Source organism: Neopsephotus bourkii, unplaced genomic scaffold, assembly GCF_033783945.1.
Source record: "Neopsephotus bourkii isolate Nb327-2 ecotype Australia unplaced genomic scaffold, CSIRO-AGI_Nbou_v1 NB_333, whole genome shotgun sequence".
Classification (NCBI taxonomy): domain Eukaryota; kingdom Metazoa; phylum Chordata; class Aves; order Psittaciformes; family Psittacidae; genus Neopsephotus; species Neopsephotus bourkii.
In genome coordinates, this window is record NW_026900839.1 from 1,585,832 (window position 1) to 1,602,735 (window position 16,904).

The following is a 16,904-nucleotide window of genomic DNA, read 5'->3' on the forward strand; positions in this document are numbered from 1 at the left end:
TCAACACACACATTTAGGGACTGTCTTCCATACAAACTACATCTCTGCATGTTCCACAGAGATGGGTGAGAAGATGAGGGGCTGAGCAGCCGTGTGCTCGTGAGATGCAGACTGGGGACCAGCAGGGTCTGCCCAGGGAAGAGAGCAGCAGCAGGACAACCAGCCAAGGTCTGATGGATGGAGACCAAGCCTGATGGACTTGGGGAGTTTGATGAACTGAACCCTGACAAGGAGCAGGAAGCAAAGGGGCTCTCTGCTCTGCTGCATGACCACTTCTCATAGAATCACAGACTGGTCTGGGTTGGAAGGGCCCTTAAAACTCACCCAACTAGACACCTTCCACTAGACCAGGTTGCTCCAAACCCCATCCAACCTGGCCTTGAACACTTCTCCAGCACTTCCAGCCTTGCACCTTCTCCCAGTATCACATCTCCCCAGCTTCCCAACAGAAACTCCCCTCCTATCCCCCGCGGCTGCTGTTCAGCTCCGGAAGCGCTCCGAACCAGCCTTCCCCTGCACATGCTCTGCAATGAAATTCCCGACTTGTGTCTCGCCTGCTCCAATGCTCAGAGCAGCTGGGACAATAGAACAGAGAGGCCCTAAATCCACCAGACTCACCCTAAATAGCAATGGCCCATAATTTTGCCTGACATTCAGGAGCTTGTTATTCTTTCCCCTCGTCGCCTGGCTGGAGCTGTTCAGACCCATCAGTGTTATTCTATGCATTAAACAGGAAAAAAAACAACTCAACAACAACCCAGAGAGTTTCCAAGCCTGCCCAGTGAGAAGGGGAGAACATCCCTGGCTGTGCTGGTGGAGGGAGAACAGGAGGAACCAATGCTTCAAACCCAGACACTATATGCAAGAGAACACCAAGGAGTGAGAACCCCCATCAGAAACACACCCTTGCCCTTCCTGTGAGTCCATCCTTAGCAAAGTAGCTCCATCTCTCCCAGCTCTTCCTTCCAGGCTCCCATCTGGAGCCCGAGAGTGCTGCTTGCACACTCCTCCCCACCACCCCGCAGTGTGGGGGAGCTTTAACCACAACAGTTTGGGGTTTGGGTTTTTGTTGTTTCTTTTCCAGGCTGCCTCCAGCTGATTAAGGACCTGCAACAGGATGTAGGGATTACAGCAAGCCCTGGCTTCGGATCAGCTGGGGCACAGAGCCAAACGAGAGAGCGAGGATTGCCCCCAGCCTGGCTGCCAAACCGGCACTCGTCCTGCTGGGAGGCTGGAGCCCTGCGCTGGAACAAGGCCCCTGCCCTCGCTGGCTCCGATGGGGAATGGCCTGAAGCCCACACCGACAAACGTGCCCACAAGGAGGGCAGGGGTGTGAGGATGAGGGATCTGTGGCTTACAGGGCTTGCTGGAGAGAGGAAAATCCCTTATGGCCTCGCTCTTTGTGCCGTCACCCCCAGCTAAACAGAGGTCTGCAGGGACAGGCACATCCCCACCTCCTGTCTTGAGCATCCTGAGTTGGAGATGCCCAATCCCTCTGCCAGGGTCAGCACCACGTGGAGCTTCTAGCGCATATCCTGGAATAATACACAGCAAACTATGTGCTGAGTTTTTAATCCAGGAAGAAGTGATCAGAGAAGGCAATAATCTCAGTTGGCACACAGAGCACAGCAGGATCTTGCTTCTGGGGAGGCATCAAGAGCAGAATTAGCTTCAAGGAGACTCTGGAGGTTTTCTTTCCCTCTGTTAACACTGAACCCTGCCTGGACCAGCAGCAGCCCCCAGCATCTTTCTGAAGTGCCCGTCACTGCAATATCCAACTGCTTTGTCCCTTGGGGGACATTCCCCCCACCGTGCTTGGATTTTCCAAGTCCCTCTTGGACAGAAGCAAGAGGGACAGAGGCAGCGAGAGCAGCCTCCTGCTCTGACCTGAAGCTGTGAGCCTCGAGTCCTGTTTTAATCAGGTCTGGCAGAGCTGCTGCCTCATTTCCCAACCTGCCACCTCAGAGGGATAATTTGCCAGCCCTTTCCCAGCGAGCTCTGTGGAAGCACTCTCCAGAGCCTGAGCACGCTTCCCCTTCACGGCCAAATCCTGCAAGCTTCACCCTGGCATGGCTCCCTCTCCTAGTGACCCCCAGGCTCTGTCTGAGTAAAGGAAGTCATGAAGATGCCAGGATTTGGTCTTTTCCAAGTGCTCCCTGGCAAGACCTGGCAGTAAGAGGGGGAAGCTGCTGGGAGCAGCAGGAGGGGGTGGAAATCTGTCTGGCAGCAGCAGCAGCAGCAGCAGCGCAGAGACTCCTTAGTGCTGCCCACCAGACTCATCGTAGCAGAGAAACTCTGGAGTCAGCTCCTGCCGGCCCGGGGCTGTGGGGGGAAGGCAGGAGTTGATATTGCAGGCGGAGGCCACTGGGATACCATTGAAAGCTGCTAAATATGACCAGGTTAGCACTTTAGTCTTTAATGGCAGGTCACCATTAATAAACCCAGGGCCCTAGGGTGCAGTTCAGAGCCTCCTTACAACCCCCCCACCCTCCCCGAAACATTCATTTCATTAACTTCACTGTGCACGGTGCTCGCTCGGCACCTACCAGAGCTTCGGTAGGCTGAAGGTTTGCAGGGGTTAAGGACATCTTACAGGAGCTAACCACTCTCTCCCGAAGTGATGGAGCAGGGAAGCTGCCTGCATAAGTCCCCACTGCTCCCCCCTGCCTCTGGTTCTCTGGTTCATAAACTAGCCCACAGCTTTTGGACCCACACAGATGGGGCACCATGGAAAGCCTTCCGTAGGAAGCAGCACTGTCCTGGGTCCACAGCCAAGGGGCTAAGCGCTGGCAAAGGACAGCCAAAAACACGGTTCCTAACCCCAGCTCTGGCTCTGAATCCCAATCTGGCCTTGAGAAGTCACTTCAAGTCACCGTGCCTTGTCTTCCCCATCTGTGGAAGTATAGCAGCACTGATGGCCACAGCAGGGAGAAGGGCAGGGGGAAGTTACTTGGGATCCAGGCATGGAAGAAGCCTCTGTTAAATGAAAAGACAGTGAACAATAAGGGCCAAATCCTGCTCTTGGGGATGCTGGAATGACCCACGGGATCGCCCCAGTGTACGAAAGGGTGAACTTGGCCACTGGTAACAGCAGAGAGGGGCTTGTGGAGCGAGCACACGGAAGGGGACGCTCAGGCTGTGCAGTGCAGGACACGAAGGACAAAGTGAGAGGAAAAGATGGGGCTTTGCTCCACCTGCTTTCACTGTGATGCTGGCTGGTTCCTGGAGGGATGGTGGGAGGGGAGGAGGCACAAATGATGTCCCAGCTGCCAAAAATCCTGTAGCACGTCTCTATTGATCTGCCCTACTTGGCAACTGAAGCTGCAGCCACCGTCTGTGGTGCCTGATCAATAAGACCTGGGCAGGCAGGGAGGGAGAGGCACTTTTATGGGCAGGCGGGGTCTTGATGGGGAAGTATTTTGATTTTCAGAGCGAATGCAGAGTCAAGGAAGAGCAAATCCTGGGGCTGAAGCTGCGGTTTAGGTTGGACTCATTTCAAATACCTGCTGAGCCCTTTACACTGGGGCCCCAGTGACCTCCTGCACACGGGAGCTGCTCCAGCCTCTGTCCTCACTGCCCACCCATGGGAGCCTCTCGCCTGGCCTGGATGCTCCCAGTACAGATGTGGCCAGCACAGACTGTGTGTGCGTGGTAATTCTCCAGGAGCTCCCTATGGACCCTCCCTAGGGAGCTGGGGAGAGGCAGGGACTCCCGCAGCTGGATGAGAAGGAATCCCAGTACAGCTCAAAGAGCCTCTGGAGATACCTCCAGTCCCCAAGCAATGTTTCATGATGGCTTTTGCAATGTGACTGTCACCAGGGCCAGCCAGATGGGGAGGGTTCAGACCCTGGCGCTGACAGCCAGGCTGATTCAGCAGAGCAGACAGGCTCTGACGGGCCAGCCCACACCACTGCATGCTGCCGGGTGGGAAGCATCACGCACTGCCCCTGGCCTCTCCATGGTTACACACAGTGAGCCAGGCAGGCCATGCACTGGGGAGGAGGTGACTGCCACCAAACCCTTGTGTGTTTCTGTGCCTGGAGACCGCTTTCTTATGTTCAGATCGTGCAGTTGGGCCAGGGCCTGGAGATGAGGTGACCTGTCGATACGGAGGAGAGCTCTGTGTTTGAATGCTCTATGCTGTGTTTGAATGATCTGGTCACCCACCTTGCTAATCTGGTGCCCAAACCCCATCAGAAGATACGAAGGCAAAGGAAAGTTCTTTTCTCAGACAGAAGGCCAACTCCAGCGGCACGAGTGCCCTGTCCCTAAAGCCAAGAGCCAGCAGCAGCCTGTTGGCTCCAATGAGAGCTGGCTGCAAGGGGGCCGGTGCGTTGGTTGTCACCTCCAAATGCCCTTTGGATAGATATGGAGAGAGAGAGAGAGAGGGAATCTGCAGTTGTTCCGACGTTTCTCGCTCAGCAGAACAACTGTTGCAGTCCTTTTGGTACAAACCCAGCAACTGTTCCCAAAAGCACAGCCTCCTCAGCTCCTGGCCTTAAAAAAACCCCAACAGCCCATCTCCAAAACGCCGGCTTCTGAGTCAGGGCAAAAGTGTTATTAACAAAAACATCACTCAGGGGTGGGACACCTGCTCCCTGACAAGCAACTGGCCTGGCTGCCCATGGTTAGGGTATTACATCAGGCCCCAAAAAGAGAAAGGCAAGGGAGGGAGAAGGGGAGAGAGTGGAAAAGAACAGACAAGAGGGAGGATGACAGCAGAAGGGAGTAACAAAGACAAAGAAGAGCAAGAGAAGGGAAGCACAGAAAGAAAAGAGCAAGTGCGAGCGCATGTGAGAGACGGCGCAGGAGAGAGCGGGAGCGTGTGGGGGAGAGCAGGGAAGTGTGCTGGAAGTGGTGGTGTGTGTGCAATAAAGTGTGGGAGTGAGGATGTGTGAGAAAGGCTGCGAGCGTGTGTGCATATGGCAGGGACCGGAGTTAAGAGGAGGAAGAGAAAAAGTAAAGGAAGGGGGGAATGACGCCACGAAACGCTTGGAAAAGTGTAACAAGAAAATAGGGAGGAAGAGAGGAACAAAAGGAAAAGTGAAGGCCATCATACAAATGGGTCTGGTAAAGCAAGAGAGCAAAGATAAGGGCAGGGAGGGAGGGATGGGAAGAGGAGGTGGGGGGCATTTGGGATAAGGCAGGGTGAGGGGCAGGAAGAGAGAGGAGAGGGAAAGGGAGAAAGGGACAGCGGAGGAAAAAGGGAATAAAAGAAATAAACAGGGGGGAGGGAGGGAAAGATGTCTATTAAAAACCTCAGTGCATAACACAAAATGTCAGGGTTTATAGCTTCATTCTTGGCATTGCTGGTACTGAGAACCCCACACAGAAATGTCACTGCTTGTCATGTTTAATCACCTGCTATTTGTTAACACCTTCGCTGCGAGGAGCCTGCCCCTCACCCCTTGCAGGCTTTCCTTTTGGAGAATAAACTGGGAAAACATGCCTCTGCCTCGCTGGTCTCTCTGGACAGCTTCAGCTGAGCCCGGAACCAGGCAGGGCACTCCAGGAAGGGCAGGAACATGGGACACAGCCCCTTGCTTTCCAGACAGGGCTTTCAGCACAGGGGCTGCAGAGCTCCCTAACCAAGCAGGACAGTGACAGGCACCGTTGTCCATCAGAGGATGTGCAGACATGGGAATGGGACAGAGGATGCTCCTGGGAGCGCAGGACAACGCGAGGAGTGGTGGGGAGCAGAGTCTGGGGGCTGAATTACTTCAAGGCAGAGACAGGAGACAGGAGGGAGAGGGGAAGGCTCAGCTCATTGAGCACACACGGGCAAACCAGGGTGCACGGGCAGGGAGAAGCAGGGCACCAGGCCCTTCCTCCTGCTGCTTTACCCCCCTCTGTGCTCCCGTCCCACTCATGTCCTGTGCCCAACACACAGAAATAAAACCCCTGAAATCCATGCAAGTCTGGAATTCTCCAATCTGTCTGCCTGAACAGCAACTGTCACATAAAAGCAAACATCCAAAGCTATTAAATGTACAGTTACAGTTCCTTGCCCTGGCATCTGCACTGGTGACTTTACTCTAGTTCCTCCCAAAGCCTTGGACGCATGGCTTCTACTTATGCTGGTTTTCCCCTGTGTCAGGCACTCGTGCCCCGCTGTCTGCCCTTCCACCCAGCTGCATGCTGGCTGTCTGACATCACGCTGCACTGCTACAGGAATCATTTTGAGGTCATTTCCAAACAAGACTTTTCCCCACTATTTCACGCGCTCCAACGGGAAAGGAAGCAAACCCCGCTCTCCTCCGCACCGCAGGGCTCTCCCATGCGAGCCATGAAACCTAATCCTGCAATTTCCAGGCTTACAGAAAGAACTCATCATCCTCCCCCCCCTCCCAAGGAAGGAAAATGTAAAGATGTGTATGCAAAGATCATTAGTGCAGCTCCTTTGTTTTAAGCAAAGAATGGCAATCAGCTCTGTTTAACCACAAGTGAAGGCTCAGCACAGCCCTTGCCCCACACTCTGAAATGCTTCTGTCAGTGTGCAGCGGGTTTGAAGTGCTGATGCCAGTGAAGCCAGACTTCCCTGTCGGAAATGAAGAGAATCTGGGGAGCTGAAGCAATCACACGGCTGAAAGGGGATCCTAAATGCCTCTGACCCTTTTTCATGCATTCAAACAACAGAAAACCAGCAGAAGCCATCGGCTGCCTGGTGACCAGCGCAAAGGCTTCTGCTCCAGCAGATCTCTGGGTGCCCGGATCCCTCCTGTGACTCATGGATGGGCAGCAGAGAACTGACGGCTTCAGCTGCAGGACCAAGGGGCTCCCAGTGCTGGTGTCATCACAACACTAAGGACCCGCAAGAAGAACATCCCACACAGAAAAAAGCACAGACCTGCAGGAACTCGGTGCTCATCTCCCTCCAATCCCCATGACACCATTTTAACATCCAGTATAGATCACCCAAGACTAGCTGTGGGACTGAAGTAAAAACCTTCAAACACCAACCAACCAGTCTGGGAAACCCAAACTCTTGGACTTCACGTCTTGGTATCTGGCAGCAATGGCAGCATGATCCTACCCACATTTCTCTGTGTGTTTTCCTCAGAACAGTGCTTTCATGGTGTTTTCTGATCGAGATCCTTGCTAGTTTCCAAAAGCAAGTATCTACATCTCATCTCCAACTCACACACCAGAGAGACCCTGTGGGTGCTGGGGAAACCTGCACTGCTGCTCCTCACCACCCCTGCACTGAGGACAGCGCCTTTCACTCCATCCAGCTCCTCTCCCAGACACCCACATCCCCCCCCAAACTCCATGGATCAATCCAGGCCCTGTTTCCACACCAAAGAACAACCTGGCTGCAATGCAGCGACCGCTATCCCCTGCCAGGGGAGTGCAGGCAGAGGCTCAGCCCTCTTGGGGAACAGTGATTTCTGCCCCAAAGGACCAGCACGAGGTGCAGGAGCCACCCCAGGTCCTATTCTGGGAACGGGAACAGTACACAGAACTCTCCCTTGGGCCTTTCGCCAAGGACAGAATTCACCCTTCTGAACACAGGCCAGGATGATCTAAAGTGACTACTGACTTTTGTTGCCCAACTTGAGTCACCTTAAATGGGCCTATTTTTCCAAGTGTCACTGCTCAGCACAGCTGAGAATCGGGCCCCTGTGAGATGTCTAATCCTACACGTCCACGTTCTGTAACAAGAAAGACTATTCCTCTCCTGTGTGACTTCATCCAGCCTGGCCGGGCCTTTTATCTTTTCCTCCTCTCCCCTCCCTCCTCCTTGTTCTTTTCTTTTTCAGCTTTTTATGAATTTCTCTCAGCTTTCCTCCCTCTTCCCCCCCTCAAGGTCATGCGGCTCATTTCCACGTTGAACATTTACTCAGCAAGCCAGGTCCTTTCACAGACGCTGCCACAAATATGCTTTCTGATAGAGTCAGGAGGAGAGAAACTATGAAGGCCAAAACAACGCCAGAAATACATAAAAAGAGCCCCAAAGTGGGGCTGTAACGGGGTAGAATATTGCACAGAGAAAGGTGCAGGTGGAACACTTTTGGATTTAGCTTACTCCATTGCCCTGATTAGGTTCTAGCTCTCTCTTCTTGTTTGTTCTTCTGAATATTGTTGTTCTGCTCTGAGGGCAACCTATGTAAGGGAGACATTTAACCTCGTCTCTTCATCCACAGTGAAACCCATCCTCATTCAAAGCCCAGAACCCTTCCAGCCCCTGGGTATCAGCTCCTTTATGACAGTGACCAGCAGCTCAAACCCACCTGGAGCAGGGAGTTTTCATTTACGCACTTTGCTTGTTTTGCCTAAGCCCATTACTTATAAGCAGCTTGAACAAAGCATCAGGGTTTGTAGCTACCCTGGGTACATACACAGCGTGCCAGAGATCACCCGAAGGAGGTCAAACCCCTCTTCCCATTCCCAGGAATGGATGGGGCCCTTTTATCAGCATGGAGAGAGGCTGGGGTGGGTCCTGGAGAATCGTTTCCACCCTGAATTACCAAGTCAGCTCCCAGACCAGTCCTACAGACCGGCTGGAACAAGGAGCAGCCTCACCAGGTCTGTATTCTCCAGCCCAGGGCAGGTCTCCAGAGAGCTCTTCCTTCCTCACTGCTCAGAGGTGGAGACTTTGATAATCCTCCAACCCCAAAGAAACAGAATCTGGCCAATGCAGTGTGACTCTGAAAATTCAAACCTCAGGCTTGCTGGTGTCCAGGGACTCCTATTTCAATCTCCATTTGACCATCAGAGACAGCTACTGGTCCTCACATGAAAGACAGGTATTAAAAACATCAATTTGCTCCCTAACATCCCTTCCTCTGAGATCCAGTCCCTCCATGGGCACTGGGGAATGAGAAGGAAAAGTAACTCTGCTGGCTTCTGTAGCCAGGTCATGGTTTTATGCCCATGAGTGAACCCAGCCCCGATTTCTCAAGGGAGACAGGCCACGAATTCCTTGCTGACAAAGCCAAGTCTGGGACAACAAGCATATAGTAACAAAGGGCTCTCACCTACCAAGACCCTGAGGAACACTGCCTTGGAGGAAAGTGAGCTGCTCTGAAAGCACCCCTTATCCTGGACGCAGCAGGGCCCTTTGCCTGCTCCTCACTCCAGAGGAGTTCCTACCTTCCTTTCATGAGCTCTCAATGGAAGAAGAGGAATCTGGGGATTTCTCCCTGCCGGAGAGGTAACTCCCAGCTGTGCTGCTCTCCACAGCATTCCCTGCATTTCTAGCTAGGGACATAAGGATCATCCTCCTGGTTGAACAGCTCCCACCTCACAGTCGCCTGCTGGCAGCCCACGGAGCACAGATGCAGCTATCCTGTTTCCATGGAGCCTGACCTTCTCCTGGAGGTTGCAGAAATATGCCCTTCCATAAACAGATACTCCACCTAGGAAAGCTTCAAACCACTGTCATGATGTTCCAGGTTTAGGTAGCTAGCTGTAAATACATTAGCATTTTGAACAGTTAGCACTATAGGAGCTGTGCAGAAGCCCAGCTCTGCAGGGCTGCACTCCTCAGAGTATCAGTACCCAAATCAGAGCAATGTTTGGGTCCACCAGCATTACAGTAATGAAGCAGAAACCCCACAAGTTTTGCTAGAGACTTAGATAAAATACAGTTGGAATAAAATACAGTTGCAAAAATACTCTGATTTCAAGTGCTTTTGGCTACTCTCAACTCTGCACTGACAGCACAGCAATGGGAAATGCACACACTGGCAGCAGTGACCCTGTCCCGAGTGGCAGCACGCTCCGAGGGAGCAGGGTGGGATGCTGTGGGATGCTGTGTGGGCAGTGAGGCCCCTGCAAAGGCTGGGAATTGAACAGGGTGGTCCCACAGTGTGCTCAGGCTCCCTGGCAGGGCCCGTCTCATCTCAGTGAGTGCTGCTGCTCCCTCCCAACGCGCACATGGCTTTAATGTTTTTATTACCTGTTTGACTCGCTGCCTTATTGCTTCTCCTCTTAATGGGGCTGTAACCGTGGAAACGAGGAATAAACGGGCACCAGAAAATGAGATGATTAAACAGGTCACCCTGGCAAAACAAACTCGGTGCTCACACAGCCCAGGCTGTGCATGCAGTGTGTGCCCGGGGAAACACGGGGCCGGGTGGGAGAGGGCTGGGACACGAGCCTGGAAGCAGGGCACCACGGAGAGATGCCTCCTTGGAGAAGAGCGGTGCCTGCCCCAGAGGGATGATGCTGTGTGCCTCCAGGACAGGCACATGGAAAACAGCGAGCTTTGCTCAGGGAAGATGGAAGACAGCGAGGACAGGACACAGCCATGCAACTGGGGAAAAAATAGCAACTATGAGGATTATAAATAGGCTGGACTGAAAACACAAGTCTGAGACAAGTTGGTGTCCTCTGTTGTCCCCGTCTCTGGCATTGCCCACGCGTGCCTCATGGCAGCTCCCAAGGGAATGCACAGACCCTTCTGCCTGTGCTCTCCAGGCCCACAGGACAAAGCTCCAAGGCCCTCCTCATCCTCACTAATGGGCTACCAGCAGGGCAGAGCCAGGACCACAGGTAATGTAGGATGTCATGGAGCACACCCCTGGCTTCCCGAGGTTCAGGAGAAGGGTGTCTGCAGCCGCTGCTCTCACAGCTCCTTCTCCAAAGCCATGTAGCTGGGAGGAAGGAGACAGCAGGAAGGGGACCTGCCTGGCTCAGGGTCTCACCTCCAGCACAGATCCATTCTAGCTTCTTTCTTGGGGTGCTGCAGGATGGCCCTCACCTCGCTGGGAAGAGCCAGACAAATCCCACCCCAGCCTCAGCAGTGAACTACAATCAGCCCCAACAGATCAGTTTGGAACAAGAGCTCAGTTCAGCCTCAGTGCACACATGGGCTTCAGGGTATAACCAGAGCCCTGGGCTGGTGTCCAGGCCTGAGCCAGACACCTCACGATGAGGGGACGGTGTTGGCCCACACCAGCAAGACAAGGAGAAGGTGGGTGCCTGTGCATCTCCATGTGAATACTGGATCCCCCTCACAGTCAAGCTGAGAGGTAATGAGCTTCACACCAAAACGCTGTTGAAAACAAAACTAAAACCTCCAAACAAGCACACCGCAATCAAATAAAACACAATCGCAAACCATCATTCAAAGCAGCGAGGATCCTGCCAGAATCACCATCCTGCCCCAACCTGTTCAAACCCAGACTCCTCGGGTGCTGGCAGCCTGGGAAGAGCAGACTCACTCCACCAAGAGCAACAAATTCAGAAGGAGGAATTGGAATGGCAAAGCTTGGCGAGGTGGAGATGAGAGACAACTGCTTGAAGCACGCAGGCGAGTGGCTGTGCTTGCTTTCAAAAGAACCAGCAGGTGGTTTATGAAAAGGGCCCTATTCTTTAGAGTAATTTGAGCCATATTTCATTGTTTGATGGAAAAATCCTAATATTCATGACCTCCTTTAAGTGGAAGAAGTGCGTTCATCTGAATATCAGCCCACAGACAAATGGGAAAATGAAAAATAAAGAGAGTAAGATAATGGAAGGGAGGTGGAAGGGGGGGAGGAAAGGAAAGGAAAACCGAGGCAGAATCAAAGGCAGAATGGGAAGTCCAGGAGAGTGACAAAGAATGGTGGGTCTGTGGGAATAAGGAAAGGAAGGAGGATATAAAGGAAAGCTATTTAGCAAGGGAAGTTAAATAGTGCAGCATAGAAAAAGGCTGAGAAAAGCAGGAGTGAATGACTGAAAACACAGCGAGAGCCAGCAAGGGAGCTTCCTCGCTAAGTTTCCAAGCGCATGGATCTAACTTTGCAAAACTGTGATTCTTGTCCTACCCAGCTTCTGTTACAAAGACTCATCTGCAATCAAGAGGAAAGAGCAGACCCTCTCTCCCCGGCTTCTGTTCCCTCACCCTCTTCCAATGCGGTCCTCCTCTGCTAACATCTGCTGCCTGCCTTCGGGACATGCAGATGGTAATTACTCCAGCAGCAGCTTCCTCTCCTTCCCCTGCTTGCAGAGGGCCACTTGGAAGAGAGCTTCAAGCCATGGAAAGATACCACACACACACCTCCACCCCACGTGGCTGGCCGGGAGAAGGGGATGTGGGAGCCAGGGCCATGCCCAGGGAACTTGATAGCACAGGGGGTGGAAGGTGGGTGAAGAGATGAAGACATTTGTCTACAAAACACACCAACAAAACAACCCCCTGGCCTGAAGAAGGGAGAAGTTGGCTTGACAAGTGGAACTGCTCGTGCTGCTCCAGATAGGGGAAGGGGTGCTGGAGGAGAGGGGTGCACAGGCAGAGAGGAGGAGGAGCAGGAGGAGGAGGAGGGCTGCTCTGGGCAAGCCGGCTCGGGGAGTGGATTCATCCAGGCAAGGTGCTGGCAAACACCATGCGGAGAGGTGGAGCTGCTTTAATGAGAAGATGCTTCTATGACTCAGGCCTCAAAGGGATTGGGACTTTATTATTTTATTTTTCCATAATAAATTATGCCCTGGGATGCCAGGTCCCGCCGGGTTTTTCTGGAAATACCAGACAAAAGCTGGTGTTGCTACCTGGCTTTTGACAGTTTCCCATGTATGGAAGCTGAAAGTTCCTGCTTCTTCCTCCCAGCCACTCTCAGGAGAGGGGCTCACACCATGGTACCATTACACAAAGCACCCCTTGCCCAGGTCCTGGAGAACCCCCCTCGAGGGTCCACAGCATCCCACCCTGGATATGGAGGGTGCCATGGGTCAGGAGCTCCCGGGAAGTGGGAGCGGGCTGGGCTCTCCCACACCCAGCTCCACACCCCGGCTGGAGGGAGGAGCGCTCCTGCCCGACCCCGCACCCATCATGGACAGCAGCCAGGCCTCATTCCCTTATCTCCATCACTGAAGCGCCCAGCCCTGGCTCTGGGCTGCACAGGGGAGTATGATTATGCCCACTTTATAGATTAGGAGTTATTCATCCCACACCAAATCCTCAGACTCTGCCACGTCTCAAAGACCTGTTCTGGAGCTCTCTTTGTTAGATTTAGGCTGAACTTGGCCCTAGTTCAGCTCAGAAACTCACGTTACAAAAATCCCCTATACAACTGCCTACCTGCCTGTGGACCAACCCTGCCACCCAGGCCATCGTTCCTGGCAGTAGGAACAGCAGGGGACACACTGCAGCAGCAGTGGGTGCACAGGGACACCTAACACAGGGGCATGGACCATACTGATCTTCTCTTGCTGCTAACAAAGATCCACTCATCACCACAGTGATGCAAGCACGCAGAACCCGGGTGCAGGGGAAGGTGATGTCTTGAGAGAGCAGCTTGAAGAACACCAAGTTCAGCCCAACACCAACACAGGGCACGTGAGTGTCCGGGAGGCGGGCGAGTGTCTGGGGCAGATGTGCACGTGCGGGACAGGGCGACGGGGACGTAGGTGTTGGGTGTGGGGAGCACCTCCAGAAACGCTCCGCCGGAGCTCCGTGTTTTTGCTGGTTTCACAAGAGGCTGTGCTAAAATGTCACCTTCTCCAAAGGAAAACATGTGCACGAAGGTGAATCATCACTTCACACCCCAAAACTAGGAATGGGTGGCAAAATTCCCTAGTGAGGCACCCAAATCCTCAGGGGATTGCACTAAAACGCACCCGGTGACTTGAGTCTTCCCATCCTTTTTTCCTTGTATCTCCTCCTCTCCACCCCTCGCTCGCTCTTGCCAACCAACACGGGTTGTTCAGCTTTTATTCTGAGCATGAAACTGCCTTAGGACTGGAAGCTTTAAGCAGTTTCCCAGCCTCCAGAAATTTTCTGGTTGTGTTTCTCCATGGCAAAGCAAACAATTGCTTCGGTACCTGGCCACCACACCTAACTCCCGAACGCCATGAGAACTCGGAATTCTTTGGGAAACTTAAACAAGAACATATTTCACGTGAATGAAGTGCATGGTTTTGGTTCACTGTAACTGTTTGTTCTCGAAAAGGCTTGACAAACTGTTCTGTTTTCTGGAATCATCACATGAAGAAAGATGGGAGGTCTCCTGAGAACGGGGAGAAGACTGATGCCAGGTTAACGCACTGGGAAGGGAAGGTAACAGCTGGACTCAGCCCCATGGATGGGCAACAAGGGGGTCCTCAGGCTGGGGGAGGGAAGAGCATCATCATCCCTCTCCAAAACACACTCTGCTCTGCAGACAAAGCCTGTGCCTATGTGGAATGAAGCCCAGCCCTGTACCCATGGTGGGTATTACTCTGTGTAACCAGCAAGCTCCTGCCAGGGACCAGGAGCCCACCACCAAAGCAAAAGCTGCCCGAAAAAAGAGTGGGATGCCCCAGGGTATGAATCCCAGCGACCAGCCCTGCTCCATGTCCCATCTGTCAGCCCCAAGAGGGTCCCCATCCAGAGCAGCTCAGTGGAACCCCCTCAAAAACCACGTGTGGCCAGAGTTTAGGCTTTGCCCATCCAGGTACTGTTCTGTCCCCCTGCCACATCCACCCTCCTGCAAGACCACCATGACCCCTCCGACAGCTCAGCACTGTGCAGGCTCTACATCCTCACCCAGGCTGCAGACACCCAGCTGGTGCTCCAGCCTGTGGAATCACTGCGCAAGCAGGAATGGGGATAAGGAGCTAGCAAGTTTTCCTTTGCCAGTGGTGTCTGCCTCTGTCTCCCCTGCAAGCCCTGGGAGAGGAACCAGGGAGCAACAAGGTCCTAGTCCAAGGGGCTCTCAATCCTCAAAATGGATTTTACCTGTCTCTGAAAGCTGCCTCCATCACTCACCCCCCGTTGCTTTCTCCCTAGGGAAATCAGTCTAAAAGGGGCTAATGGAACAATGTCCCTCCCGCTCCCCCCTCTCATTTTCTTTCCTTCTTTTTTTTTTTTTTTATTAGCATTTGTGGAATTTATTCCCAAACTCTCCTAATCTTTCGTACACAACCATTTGATTTGCATAACCCAGCCCCCTCTCATAAAAACTGGCTGCTAGTTTAATTAAAAAATGTAAATTTGCTGTCATCTCGGGGCCTGGTGAATTAGGACGACATCGGCATTTTTTATTGCTGAAGACGTCCAAATTGATCCAGTCCGCGTTGAACCGGAGGGGAGGAGACGGGGCCGGGTGGGACTCTTGGCTGCAGGTTCTGCCCCTCCCCTGCTCCCAGCCAAGCCTCCTCTGCCCCCTCTGTGCTCTGCCAAGTGCAGCTGAGGACGTTGGTTCTCCCAAAGCCCAGCGTGGCCCCTGCGCTCTCAGCGCTTCTGGGAGCTGAGCCCTGGGTGGCACCTGAGCTCTCCAACCCCTGCGAGGGAGGGAAGGCAGGAGCGCAGGTGGAGGTGGGAGATGCGGCACCCGCACTGCCTGTCTGCACCTCCCACAGCGCTTTTCCTTACTTTCCAGACACTTTCAACCAACTTTTCAGAGGGAAACCTAAACTGAAGGCTACAGAGCAGCCAGGGGGGGATGATCTGATGTCCAAGTGACCACAAAGGCTCTGGCTGTGAGGGCAGCCAAGAGCTCTGGCAGCATGAGATGTGGGACAGACGAGGCTGTGTAGGAAAAGCCCTTACATAAATTCCAAGCTCAGACAGTCCTTTCTGATAGCAGCAAGGAGGACTCCAGGTGGAAGCATAAATAGTCCAGGAAAACAGAAAGAGAAACAGATGACATGGAAGCTACGTATTAAATACTTGATCCCTTCCAGCTGATGTATCTGTCCTAAACCAGCCTCTACCCCTCTCAGGCACTTGCGTTTCACAGTGGAAGGGTTCAGCACCTGCAGACCCCACTCTTTAGGTGCCAGACCGGGTTTAGAAAGAATAAGAGAAGATGTAGGCAGGAAAACAGAAGTTTCTTATCTCAGGAATCAGTTTTCTGGTCTTTCTTGTGAGTTATCTCTCTACAGTGCCAAAGCAGCAGAAACACTCCTACGGACTTCAACCAGCTTTGAAGCATGCTCTTCAAGCAGTATGTGGGCCCTGCTTAACACCATGATGAGAAGGTTAATCCCTGCCCTGGTAAAACCTTCTCCCAAGGAAGAGTCTTCACTAGGCAGGTTTAAGCACTTGAATGCTTTCCCCCAACAAATATCTCATAGGACTGTTAGAAAGTGACCTGAACACCCAAATGAACCATCTATGAACCTTCTGCAGACCATGAGCTCAGCACAGGAACAGTACCAACCTTGACTGAGTCAATGTCTCTACAAAAAGCTGTACTGTCAGAAGAAAAGAGAGTTGGCACCAGCCCAGAGAAGGTGTTCCTACCCACGGGGTGTTCCAAACAACAACAGTGATTTGATAAAACAGACACCAAATGACCCTATGAGTGGAAAACGAGGCGTTTCTCCACTCCTTGACCATAGGTTTCTTGGTTCCCATTCCAAAAGCAGTTCCTGTAATCTCATACCAAGGATAATTAGGTTGGGGAACAGTTTCCCAAAGGAAGTGACAGGTGCCCAGTCACTCAAGATATTTACAACCAGACTTGCAGAAAGTCACATGTAGGGAACATCTTGCCATGATCCTGTGCGGATGGACTCGGTCCATGAATTCTTTCCAACCCTTTACCACTACAAACAGCTTCTGGCCCTAGAAGGTCCATGCAAGGACTGAGCTGAGAAAGCCCTCGGCAAGAGCAGCCTCAGACCCCACATACCAAGTCCCTCTGGGAAAGAAACCCCTCTGGAGCTGCTGGTGCCAGCTGGCAGCTCGGCGAGCAGCCCTCGGGCACTGCCTCCGGGGAGCCCCAGCCCGAGGGCTTGGAGAGGATTCAAGAGCCAGGGACTGAGGGAGATAAGCTGGCCCAAGGAGATAAGGGTTCGAGGTGGTGATTATGGGGCAGGTCTTTGCCTCGAGATCATGACAAGACGGGTTCACCCACACACAGATCATAATGCTGACTTAAACAGATCTCCCAGATCCTCATTTCCATGGCTTACTGCGGCCCCAGGTTCCCATACAGCAGCACTGAAACATGCAGAAAGCCTGAGCACCCACGACACTTCCAAGAAAGAAGGGA

General features: G+C 52.9%; 1 protein-coding gene across 8 annotated transcripts in view; it reads right to left on the minus strand.

Moving 5' to 3' along the window:
• The window catches only part of CASZ1 (castor zinc finger 1), a 280,280-nt gene that overhangs the window by 70,105 nt on the left and 193,271 nt on the right, over window positions 1–16,904 (minus strand). The gene's annotated exons all lie outside the window — the stretch shown is intronic.